A 13,901-nucleotide genomic window follows, 5' to 3' on the forward strand; every position below is an offset into this window, starting at 1 on the left:
TAAACGTAAATAGAACCCACCCCTGAATACATGGTAGAAGGATCTGAAAAATCAGGAGTTTCTGGATTTGGGGGATTTGCCACTGGGAAATGATCCATGAAAATACATGTACTGAGGGAACATATGTTAGAAAAAGAAAGCACACATGAATGTTTGTACAATTCTTTCTCTGCACAGTTCCAAATGAAAACCAAATGAATATTTATCATGTGGTCCAAGCCAAGAATACACACAAAAAAATAATGTGCTGGAAATGTAAGTAAATAATATAAAGGGAACAATGTAAAACTATGCAAAACAGAAAAAAAAAAGAACAAAGCAACTAAAAAGAATTAAAAATAATTAAAAATCCTGAGCCAGGACAGGAAAATTAGAATTTATTTTTTTTTAAAAAAGAAATTGGCAAATGTACCCATCTTTTTCGATAACTATAAATGCAAAATAAGCTGCTTGTCAAAATGTGTGATATCAAAGAAGATATTTGATAACGTTATATGCATCTTAGAACTCAGAATATCCCACAATGGATTACAAGCTCCAACAAGTACAACTATAATATAAAATCTCTTACAATTAGAAAGCCAGGCATTATGTATATTCCAAACCAGTCACTAATATGTACAAAAGTAAATATGGCCAATAATTAAACATATCTATACCACCTAAAAATGCACTGAAACAATTCTACAGCTAATACTACAGCTATTGCCTGCCTAAAGAGAAAAAAAGATCTATTCTTCTAGGTAGAGATATCACTATTAACCACCATCTCTCATCCTTCTGCAAAGCCTCTGATATTTATTTTGGTGCATGTAGGTTCAAATAGAAGGAAAGCCAAAATGCACAAGTTGCATTCCAGAGTTACTGAATTCTCATAAGCTCAAGAATATAGTATTCAGTCTAAAATTGTTAGCAACTTGTTTAAATGTTGGCTTCAAGCTGTTTTAAGGAACAAATCTGTGTCTCCAACTTTTGAAATTTAGCATTAGTTTTATTAATAGTTTTACTAATAATGTATATGCCCTATTTCTGCAAAACTATTTTCTATTTCTTTCTATGCTCTGGGACATGATCTTCGCTGCTCATAAGAAGCCAGATATATTTATCATTCTTGAACTTTCCAAAATAAGTTAATTTCAGATAAATATTTCTCTGTCAAATCTGAAGAGAAGCAGAGAAGCAGAGAACTCTTTGGTTGGAAGTAACATATTTAAAAATAAACTAAAAGTCCCTATTCATATCAGTAAAAGAAAAGGTTTAATTATAATTAGAGCATATTCATGTCAGTCTAGCCATGAAGGACCAAAGTTCCATTCAACCTCTCAGCGGTCTAAAAAGATAAGGGAACCATTCCACAGTGTTTTATGGTTATACATTTGGGGACAAAAGTATCTAACTCTTTGTTCTTGTGAATAACATACATTCTTTTAATGAGAACCCATGATCTATATCATGAGAAAAATGAAATAATGATTTTATAGCCACAATACTGGTGATAGCATGTGTATAAGTCATTGTAAAGTTGGAAGGTAGAGAAATAAAGTTAATGGGGAAAATAGACTGAATACAGTTCTATTTCAGTTCCTTAATCAAGAGGGCGGCTGAAGTATGAGTGAAATGCCAAAGGGAGCAATGTTGAGTCAGGGCTATAAGTCAGTCTGATCAATTCAGAGAAAAAAAAAGAGTATTAGACACATGCATGTGAGTGGCATAGAAATCAGGAACGAAACCCTCTTATAATGGCTGATTTTTATTCAGTTGGATAATCTGTGAGAAACTGTTTTTATGCTTAAGGTCCGTAAACATTTTAATAGGCTTGCAAATATGTGCTATTAAGGCATATTTGAGGAAAGAGTGCCAAGGATTTTTGCATTTGAAAAAAAGGATTTGGTTCTCCAAATCATAGAAGCATAGAAAACTAATCAAGCATGATTGAGATGTTATTAAAAACATTGTTCCTTTAGAAAAACACAAGGTGAAATGAAAGCAGTATTTTCTAGAAACAAAAAGGATAACCCAAGATTCACTTGCGTATCTTGCTTGCCCTGATGTAAGGATGGCCCGCCTACCATATCTGAAGGACACAAACACTTAGCATTGACATCAACATACCCCTAGCCTTTTTAATTCAATAATTAAAACATTTAATTTATTTAAAGCAATATATGCATTAATACTGTTAATAAATATATCAATGTTTTAAAGAATCAAGAAAAGTCTAATAAGATGTAATATTTAAAAGAAAAAGAAAAAAGAAGAGTGAAAAATTGTAGGCTAAAAAGAGAAGGACAATAATAAAAAGTGACTTCTGCTTTTCTTTAACAAGAGTTATTAGTACAAATGTAAATTAACCTCAGTGAAAAATGGCAGAAGAGGCTTCAACATCACTCCCCCCCATACCAATTATTTGCAGAAAAAAATGATTTGGCAGAAATTATGTCCAAGTCTTATAATACACCTCTTCTCCAATGATCCTGATCTGGATGGATATTTCAACTTTCTGGAGGTGGTTAGTGGACTGAGAAGTTTCTACCTCCACTGTTTGTTATTTTGCCTCCTTCAAATTAACCTTTGTTAATCTTAATGTTAATATATTTTTAATATTTTAATGTTTTATGTTATTGTTTCTACCTTGTTGTAAACTGCCTAGAGTTGCTTCATGGAAAGATGGGCAACATATACATTTAATAAATAAATATATTAAGTAAAACACTAAGTAATAGGATTATGGTAGGAAAGAATTTACCTCCCCCCCTGAAAAAAATCATCCAATCCAAATTCTTCCATAACAAAATCTAAAAAAAAAATGCAACTTTACCTACTGACATCCTTTCCTTGCTATGTTACTTCTCTCCATTTTCATTTATTTCATCATCAAAATTCTTTCTCAGATGTATAAATGTCATCAAAATTAGGGCTGCCATATTTTGGATGCATACATTTTGACAACCACTAGATGGCAGCAAAGAGATATAAAGGAATCTAATTCTGCAGAGTCCTTAGAGGACTCTGAACTGAAGATATTACCTAGTCTGGTAATGAAATGTCTGCAAGCAAACGACCAAGCTCAGAGAGTACCAACTATTCCACAGTTCAATTTCTTCTATTGAAATCTAATTCTGCTCCATTTTTTGGTTGTCTGGATTTGTGCAGCTATCTCTTCCAGACTTAGTAAAAACTGAGACCTAGATTGTTTGTTTGTTTGAGAAATACGGCACAATTAACAGAAATCTCTTATATGTAATGTCCAAAGTCTTCCTAAGACCTGGGCAATGAGATCAATTCTGCAAATTCTTAGCTCCCCAGATCATTCTTTAGCAGCATATTTAAGCTCACAATTAGTATTAAACCCCTAAATATCCGTTACACATGGCTAAGTGCTTTGCTAAATAGAGATAGACTTACATATTTAGAGCTAAATGCCTGGTTACGGTCTTTGTGGAATCAATTCTCTAATCTTCTAGTTGCTGCAAGACCACGGCGAAAGTGCTCTGTTTCGAATTGGTATTCAGCCCGTGCTGCCTAATTTCCTGCTACTTTCCAAATTCATCATTGACTTTAATTATAAACTCGCACCACTTTTTTTCTCATTTTGATGAACTTTTTTCTTTCCAGTGAAAGAAGCATGCTTAGCTTTCTTAATCTCACTCACTGAAATCATGAGAAGGTGGGTCATATTCCCCATCACTTCTGATAGTTCCCATTGCTTCCCACAGATGGCTACTCATGCTGGGAAGCTCCGTTACAGCCTTTTGACAATGCTCTTCATCCAGTTTCAAAGGTATCAGGACAGCTTTTCTCAGTACAAAAGAACAGCAATGATTGGTGGAGAAGAACAGAATTCTGGATGGACTGTGCCAGTATAAGATAATGGAGGAAAAGGGGGTAGATGAAGAAGATGAGGAGAAGCAGAGAATAAGTTACTGTCTAAAAGTCAATGTCATTATACTTATCAATATACCTCATAATGTTGTTACTCCCCCCACCCTCTGCTTCTTCTAATAATAAGCCTTGTCCAGGGGTGGGCTCTACTTACCTTTACCACCGGTTCGCAACGGGATCGCACGCACGCGCGCCTTACTTCTGCGCATGCGCAGATCACTGATGATAACATCTGGAGCGGTAGGCAGGGCCTCCCGCTGGTTTTACTATTGGTTCTTGAGAACCGGTCTAAACCGGGGATAACCCACCACTGGTCTTGTCCATCCCTCAGTCTTTCAATCTATAAACTATAAACTTTAACTTAAAATAGTTTAAATCTGTTTTTATTGCATTAAAGAGCAGTTTTGTCTTGTGATTAAAGCACCAGTCTAGAAACTGGGAAATTATGAGTTCTAGTCCTGCCTGTGTAATTTGAGGCCAGTCACTGGCTCTCAGTCCAACCCACCTCACAGGATTGTTTTTGTGAGGAAAATAGGGAAGAGAATTTGGGTATGTTAACCATTTTATTTATAAAAAATAATGAAGATAAGATACAAATAAGCAAACAAACACACGCACGCACACACACCTCCATTCAGAAAATTGTAGAGGTCAAAACTGAAATTAAACCACAAATGTTAAAATTAAATATAATACCAGGACACATACACACACAAGTACCATAATTTGTTAAGACATATACTTAGGGCTATGAGTAGTGTGTGTTTTAACATTATTGCACGATACTGGAAAAAAGACATGGTGCTGCTGTTATCAGATTGGGAACTTCAATTTGGAGAATATGTAACAAGGCTAAACTAACAGATACTTGCTGTTCTATACGGAAGCTTGACTAAATTTAGGCAAGAATAGATTCCCTATATATTATATATTGCAGAACTTAAAATATTTGAAGTACGGCTTTAAAAGCTTATGCTAACAGGTACAGGATCAGTTGCAATATGAAGAAAGGGGAAGTCAGAAATTAAACATTTACCTATTTTATTTTTAGGCATGTTTCTTCTTTTTCTTTGTTCATTTTTTCTTTTTGAAAAGAAAAAAACTCTAGCGAAGATTTTGGCATTAAGCTCAGAAATGTAGACTTCTTTTTTTATATCATAAAAATAACTCAATACACTTTGCTTGGTATCTTTTACTAATGTTAAATTGACCAAAAGTGAATACCTTAATAATTATCAGTTCATTTATAGGTAATATTTTTTTAAAAAATACACCTTTGCTTTAAATAAAATAAAATGATTATAATGACTAAAAGCATAAACATAAAACAAGCAGAGTATTGATGATGTTCTTCTTAAAAGAGAGAAATTGAGATATAGATATAGATTTTTATATACTGTACATATTGTACATGTACATGCTGTGTTATAATTGTTAAATAAAGTTTTAACTGTGTAAAAATATATATTTTGGAAGCATTAAGGAATAAAAGCAGTTTAAAATGACCCAGTGCTAGTCTTCTAAAAGTAGACTGCAAATTTGCAAATGTTTTCTATCCAGTTTAATTGCTGTTTTCTATCTGTTGATGAGAAAAATTTCTAGTTGGCCCTTTTGAAGATAAAGTAAACCAGGACACTTCCAACAGGTTGATAATCCTTTGTTCATACTTGGAAGAAAGCCAGACCCTACACAGACTTATTTATTTGAATTTACTAGCTTCCCAATTCTAATATATCCATAAAGGATATACACATTTTAGTTATGGTAGATTGCTTTGATTTATATCCTATTTTTATTTTTTATACTTCAAGATGATGTATATAATGTCCCTTCTCCTATTTTTCTACATTACTCAACTTGTTTCCTTGCCTAAGGGACAACTAGAACTGGTGGTCTTCCAGTTTCTAATCCAGGACAGGGATGAAATACAGTAGGTTCTGACAGGTTCTGGAGAACCAGTAGCGGAAATTTTGAGTAGTTCACAGAACAGGCAAATACCACCTCTGGCTGGCCCCAGAGTGGGGAGGGAATGGGGATTTTGCAGTATCCTTCCCCTGCCATGCCCACCAAGCCACACCCATCAAGCCACACCACGCCCACCAAGCCACGCCCACAGAAATGGTAGTAAAAAAATTTGGATTTCCCCACTGGTCCAGCACTGGTCCACCACATCAAATTGGCTCTCATTTCTTTCCTTCTGCTCTTTCTCTTCCTGTAAATTTGGTTTTAATATAGAGTACAATGTGGGTTTTTTGGCCAATGAAACATTTGACATCCTTTCCTTATCCTTTCCATATACCATATCTGATATCTCTGTGTTTGCTCTCTCTGTCCTTATTTTTTTTAATCCTTTCTAACAGCAACAGCTAATTAAACTAGAAGCAATCATATTTTAGCGAGAGACAATAGCAGCTGATCTCTTTTGATAAAAGACATTTCTTGGCTGAAACCCCTTGATTTTTCTCTATTGTACTTCATTCCATTGTGCTAATACTGACCAAGCAAATGATTATAGAAGGAGATAAAACTGCTTTGCTCCTTTGGGGAATTATTATTATTGAGTGAAGCCTACTTTCCAACACTCCCAACAGGGAAAATTCCTAGGAAAGCAATGCCCATTTTGTTAAAGGAAGTTGTTTCATTGAAGGCGGGGTCCTGTTATTAAAATAATGGGTTCCATTTTAGTTTGCCAGAGGCAAAAGAGAAATGTCACAATTACTAAAATGTACACGAGATTTTCTTAAACTCTGCCCAAAAGCTTCTGTAAATATTCTTCTGCTGAATTCTCTTAATACTTCTCTGCAGACAATGCATGAGGACAACAGCTGAAGAAATAATTAACAGCCAAGCTCTATATTGATTTGAACCTATGATCAACCTATGTGGATAGAGTGCACTACTGCAGGCTACTTCTGGTGACTGCCGGCTGCCTGCAATTTGGCAGTTCAAATCTCACCAGGCTCAAGGTTGACTCAGTCTTCCATCCTTCTGAGGTGGGTAAAATGAGGACCCAAATTGTTGGGAGCAATATGCTGATTCTGTAAACTGCTTAGAGTGGGCTGTAAAGCACTATAAAGCAGTACATAAGTCTAAGTGCTATTGCTAATTGCTATCTGGTATATTATGGTCTGCCATTTTTAAATTTCTCCAAAGTCCACTATACACTTTTTGATTTTTTAAATAATATAAACATGTTTTAGATACATATTTTTAGATAAAACGCATTTATAAGTGCATGCAATGTGAAAATAACACACACACAAATTTAAAATCCTATTTATGCCTTTTAAAAACAGTAAATTGAAATGGATTGAGGAGAAATGGACTTTTACAAAAATCACGTGGACTGGATAAATCCATCTATTTTGCATGAAACTCAATGTTCAAACCATATGGGAATAATCTAGATGAAGTTTGGTGAGACTAAATAAGTTTAGAAGTTAAGAAAGAAAATCAATGTGATCTCTGTTCATTACAGTCTTGGTAACATTTATGCCATTTTGAATTCCACAATATTTAATTGTGTCTTGCAGTTTTTAAAAGTTTATTTTGGGAAACCCATATTTCCATCCCCATTTTTCCTTTCAAACTGACCCAGTTTGATTTTTATTGCATAGCAAAGGTGAGGCTTTGTTTCCAAAGAATATTAACAAGGAATTGTACTTCCATTTTTCAAAGTCAGTGTAATCTGGAAACCTGTCCATCCTATTGAGTATTTATGCTAGTGCAATTCATTCTGGAGATATAATCGCTAACAAGATTAGCTCTTGATTCCAAAGACAACAAGCTTAATGACTAACTCTTCACTAGCCAGTGAATAAATCTGTTTGGACATTAAAGATAATAGCTGCCACTAACTGCTCTGAAGCATTATTGCTATATAATATCATTTGCTCTATTAATGCATAGGGTGGATGTATTTTCAGTTGTCTGAAACAATGGAATAAAAATAATTATCCCAAATAACACATATATCACAAAAGATGATATAAATAAAGCAAAACAATGGACATGTAGCATATTCTCTCGGTGCTGGTAGAGAATGCTTAGATAAGTAAACACAGAGACATACAAAATCAATAGTTATATATTTTCAGTAGGAGGCACTTCACCATCTCAGTGTAATGATTCATCAAGCTAAATAAAGATTGAGACAGTATTTGGAAATAAATGAATTCTATCTGTTGTTGACTTAAAGCAGTTTTGAAGTCCTAAAAGGTGCGGTTTAACTGAAATTTCAGTAAGGGAAGAGAAAGCTCTCAATTCAGAATGGCACCATATCATTAGGGAAACCTAGCTTCTGCTACTTCATTAGGTACAAATATAGTATTTAGTATAGTAGCACAATTACAAATATATGAAAAAATATATATGGAAAAAATGCATTTGTGTGCGTACAACTTAATTTTTCAAACTTAGAAATAGAGACAAATTATATTAATATAGTACTACACATTCAATCCACATCTTTATACATTTATGCTGGTCTCTCAGATGAAATTGACTTGTTGATCAAGCTTAGAATCGTAGAATTAAGGGTTGGGGGATCTTGAGGAATAACTAGTTCACCCTCAGCCAGCACAGGAAATCACTGTAACAGCATCCCCAACAGATAACCACCTAACCTCTGTTTAAAGTTGAGTTTCAACCACCAGTTCTGGGATGCAGTGGGTGCTCATTCTGCTATTCTGCTGATCCCATTACAAACCAGAGCCATCATTTCCTGGGCTCCACTCCTTGTTGATGTTCAGCAAGTAATTTATAATGATGGCCTATCTGTCTGCTGGGATGTTCCAACCAACACTCATTGAGAGCAGAAATATCACTCTCAGACCTACAACAAGTTTATGATCACCACTGCTCTTTTCATCCCCAATTCATTCTCTTTCCCAGGCTGTTCAAATATCTACAGAATATGCATTTTTTTTAATGCCAGGGTCAGAGGCCTGGCTACACCAAAACCTTTGTAGACATCAAATCTTCTAGAGTATACTTCCTTGCACAGCAACACCAACATTCAAATGAAGCCACCATACCAATCCATCTTTCCAATTCTCTATATCCCTCTTCCTATTCTTGTCCAAGATTTGTTAAAACAGATAATGTCAAACCAATCTCATTTCATTCTTTGACAAAATGACTAAATTACTAGACCAGTGAAATGCTGTGGAGATAGTATACTTAGACTTCAGTAAGGCATTCAACAAAGTAGACCACAACATATTTCTTGGTAAGCTAGAAAAATGTGGGATAGAAGAGCATTACCACCAGATTGCTTTGTAACTGGCTGACAAACCATACTCAAGGAGTAGTCCTTAATGGTACTAAATCTACATAGAGGGAAGTAAGCAGTGGGATGCCACAAGGTTCCACCTTAGACTCAGTACTCTTCAATATTTTCATAAATAACGTAGATGGATATCCAGTCTGGGTTGGTCACCAGGACCAGAGATTTTGCATTCCGAGCTTTCAGACTCATCTTCAGAGAACTTCTCTCTAGCATGATGAGGGAATAAAAAGGGAACTCATCAAATTTGCAGATGACACTAAACTGGCAGGAATAGCCAACACCACAGAAGTCAAGATCAGGGTCCAACAAAATCTTGACAGACTTGAACAATGCTCCCTATCCAAAAACAGGAAATTTAATGTGGAGAAAAGCAAGATTTTACACCTAGGCAGGAAAAAACAAATTAGGTGAAATCTTGCTAAAAAAAAATAGTGTCCTTGGAGTCCTATGGATAATCATTTAAACATGAGTCAGCAGTGTGCATCAGCAACCAAAAAAGCTATAAACAGAGACATAGAATCAAAATCACGTGAAGTATTAGTACCACTTTATAAATCCTTAGTAAGACGACACCTGGAATACGGCATCCAATTTTGGTTACCACATTACAAAAAAGATGTTGAGACTTTGGAAAAAGTGAAAAGAAGAGCAACTAAGATGACTAAAGGCCGAGAGGCAAAAGTATATGAAGAACAGTTGCAGGGAAATGGGTATGACCAGTCTAGAGAAAAGAAGGACTAGGGGTAACATGTTAGCAGTATTCCAGTATTTTAGGGGCTGCCACAAAGAAAAGGGGATCAACTTATTTTCCAAAGCACCAGAAGGCAAGACAAAAAACAATGAATGGAAACTAATCAAGGAGAGATGAGTCCTGGAATTAACGAGAAACTTCCTAACAGTGAGGACAATTAACCAGTGGATCAGCTTGCCTTCAGAAGTTGTAGGTACTTCTGGAGATTTTTAAGAAAAGACCGGACAGCCACTTGTCTGAAATAGTATAGGGCAGTGATGGCTAACCTTTTTGCTGTTGCATGCCAAAAGCGGGGGGAGAGCGGGGGGGTGGGTTCGCATGAGTGCATGCCCACACCCATAATTCAATGCCCCCCTGTGTACGTGCACAATCCCCCCTGTGCTCCTTCCGCTTTTGGCATGTGATGGCAAAAGGGTTACCAGTGGGCCTGGTAGCCCATTTTTTGCCCTCCCCAGGCTCCAGAGGCTTTCTTGGAGTCTGGGGAATGCAAAAACGGCCTTCCCTACCCCCACGGAGGCCCTCCGGAGGCCGGAAATGGTCCGTTTCCTGATTTCCGGAAAGCCCAAAAATCAGCTGGCTAGCGCTCATGTGCACTGGAGCTGAGCTAGGGCAATGCTCACGTGCCCACAGATATGGCTCCATGTGCCACCTGTGGCACGCGTGCCATAGGTTCACCATCACAGGTATAGGATTTCCTGCTTGAGCAGGGGATTGGACTAGAAGACCTCCAAGGTCCCTTCCAGCTCTATTCTGATTGAAGATTTTATAACATTCTTAATATAGTACACAGAACAAAGCTGCAATAAAGCAGTGCAAGCAGTAACTGTTGAGGAGATACACATGCAACAATTATTTAATTGTTTACCTCTGGGAAAGATTAAAATGGCAAGCGAGTAAAGCAAACTAATAATCTGAAGCTTTTACAAATATCCATGAAGAAGGGTCTTTCACTTTTGGATTAATTAGCATTATTTCAATGTTCTATGTATAATTAGTGTTGCATTTCCAGATATGGGTTGCAAAAATCTGGATGACTATTAGATGCAGAAAACCCTCAACTCTTTGGTCCTATTAGAGATCATCTAGACTTTTGCAATCCACATCTGGTAGTAGCCCGAGCTATAGAAACTGCAATAGGATGCTGTTTTCATGGTTATTCTGATATAGAAACCAGGCAAAAGTGGCCTTTTGATGTAACCTATTTGAATAACAGAGAGCCAGTTTGATGTAGTAGTTAAGGCATCAGGTTAGAAACTGAGAGATTGTGGGTGACCTTGGGCCAGTCACTTTTTCTCAAACTCAGGAAGCCAGCAAGAGCAAACCATTTCTGAAATCCTGCCAAGAAAATAGAGTGACCAGGCAATCCCCAGAAATCAATACTGATTCAAAGGCATGCACATAGAGACATAAATTTGGAAATGATGTGATTATCACATCCTCTGATAAAATTACGTAGGACTGGGCAATGACAAATTTGCAATGGCTTGTCAGCATTAAGTCTGGGTGTACATTTCACTTCTTCCTACATTCCACATTTTAAAAAACCCTCAAATTGTTTATATCCTGTCTCCAAAATAGATGCAGTTTTTGATAACACTTTAAAAAAAAAAACCCAGTAATATTCTCATTCATCTGCACTGGCCAAATTTGGTAACCATAGCTATTCAAAATTTGGAGAGGCAGATCTACCTGTTATGCAGAAGCACAGATGGCAACCCTAATTTAGTACTAACATACGATGAGGAAATAAAAAGATTCAGATGCAGATTTATAGAAATTCCTGCTTGGATGAGTGAAGCTATTTGTATCCTCTCATTTTCATTGTTTTCAATTAAAGTTTCTAGCCAATCCTGCTTATGATAAAATTCAAACTTTTGAGCAGTTCTCTAAAAAAAAAAAAATCCACTTTGTTGTTCATTCATTAATGAAACCCAATTTTCCTGAATACCAAAAGGCAGAGGTGAACCTGTGATCTTCAGTACCTTTCCTTATATAGAGGATTAGGGACATTTCTTCCTATTGCTGCTGTTGTGGTGGAAAGTTTTTTGTTTTTTTTTCCAGAAAGGATCTGCAGGCTAGGAGTGCAGGGTTACACAAAATATTCCATCAGTGGAACGATCAAAATAAGCCTTTTTCAAGTCAGGCAATTTTTTAGAGCCTTCAGAACAACACATTCTTATGTTGGAGCAAAGCATCCAACATCAGAATGATCTGCTTCAAGGTTAGAATGTTTTGTATACAGATGTAGTAGGCCTGTATCCAGCAATGAAAAAAGCTACCAGTCTCTGCCTTGACATATCCCTATACAGTCAGATATCTAGTTTTCTTTCTCTTATTCTCTTTATCATGGTAATGCACACCAGCTCTTGCAAATGGCAGACTTCTGGAGAAGGAAAGTCTTCACAGAGGTTTTAGACTGAACACTTGCACTTGACTTTCAGATGAGACCATAATAGAAGAGAATATAATAGAATTCTTTATTGGCCAAATATGATTGGACACACAAAGAATTTGTCTTTGGTGCATATGCTCTCACTGTACATAAAGAGAAAAGATACATTCATCAAGAATCATAAGGTACAACACTTAATGATAGTCATAGGGTACAAATAAGCAATTGAATCATACTAGGAAACAGTCTATATAAATTGTAAGGATTCAGCAACAAGTTACAGTCATACAGTCATAAGTGGGAGGAGATGGGTGATAGGAACAATGAAAAGATTAATAGTGATAATGCAGATTTAGTTAATAGTTTGACAGTGTTGAGGGAATTATTTGTTTAGCAGAGTGATGGCATTTGGGAAAAAACTCTTTCTTGTGTCTAGTTGTTCTGGTGTGCAGTGCTCTATAGCGTCTTTTTGAGGGTAGGAGTTGAAACAGTTTATATCCAGGATGCGAGGGGTCTGTAAATATTTTCACAGCCCTTTTTTTGACTCATGCAGTATACAGATCCTCAATGGAAGGCAGGTTGGTAGTAATGTTTTTTTTTTCTGCAGTTCTAATTATTCTCTCTCTGTGTCTGTCCTGTTGGGTTGCAGAACCAAACCAGACATTTATAGAGGTGCAGATGACAGACTCAATAATTCCTCTGTAGAATTATTTTAGAATTATTTTATATTATAAATATTATAAATAAAATAAAATAATTTTAGAATAGAAACAGTTTAAGGCTGATCATCACCACTTCTCCATCACATATACTTGTATATACTATATAGTATGGTCAATTTTTATAGTATGGTCCCAGACTTATGATTTTATTGATTTTATTACATGAGTTGACCAATTCTTTATAGTGTAGAACACAGGAACTATAAAAAGCCCCTCAGAGAAGTCCAATGTGTCAAGTTTTTTTTCCCCCAGGACAATTCTGGCATTTCAAGACTGCTGTCTAACCACATGTGTTCTGTTTGTACAATGCCTCAATCAGTTCTTGAATCAAATCGAGCAGCAGCAAGTCTATTCAAAATAAAAAGGTTAAATATCAGTTCAGATCAGTTCAGATGATTTTTTTTTAAAAAAAATCTTAAACATTTATAAATTGCCTTGTCAATGTCAATACATCTGTAATCAATTGTCCTTTGGCTGTGGTTGAGGACTGGGAGACTATGCTTTAAAAAGAGTTATATATTAGAGCCATTCAAAGGATCAACTTATAATGCCGCCTTGAGTCTTCAGAGAAAGGCGGTATACAAGTTGGACAAATAAAAATAAAAAAATAAATAGTAGAAGTTATTTCCTGAAAAAAACCTAGTTAGTTAGGGGAACTCCCATTTATAGTAGCATAGGTCATACTATTAAATTTGGAACCATTTCTGGCAGTTGTAAGAGAGACTAAAATTCTTATTAGGGAAATGCCCAATAGCAATTCTCTAGCCCAGGGATGCCAAATTCGAGATGACATGTTGTCATCGCATGACATATCATAACTTTTTCCCCTTCGCTAAACCAGGGCCTGGTGGCTCAGCAGACTAA

The 13,901-nt window shown here is 36.0% G+C and overlaps 1 long non-coding RNA gene across 1 annotated transcript in view; it reads left to right on the plus strand.

Moving 5' to 3' along the window:
• LOC117660897 (uncharacterized) overlaps window positions 1–13,901 on the plus strand; it is a 60,832-nt gene that overhangs the window by 20,451 nt on the left and 26,480 nt on the right. Inside the window, exon 2 of the long non-coding RNA XR_015733826.1 lies at window positions 6,688–6,875. This is a non-coding gene — a long non-coding RNA (uncharacterized LOC117660897). The remainder of the gene's footprint in view (window positions 1–6,687; window positions 6,876–13,901) is intronic.

The sequence above is a fragment of the Pantherophis guttatus genome, chromosome 1 (assembly GCF_059756535.1).
Source record: "Pantherophis guttatus breed Tessera chromosome 1, ASM5975653v1, whole genome shotgun sequence".
In the NCBI taxonomy this organism is placed as follows: domain Eukaryota; kingdom Metazoa; phylum Chordata; class Lepidosauria; order Squamata; family Colubridae; genus Pantherophis; species Pantherophis guttatus.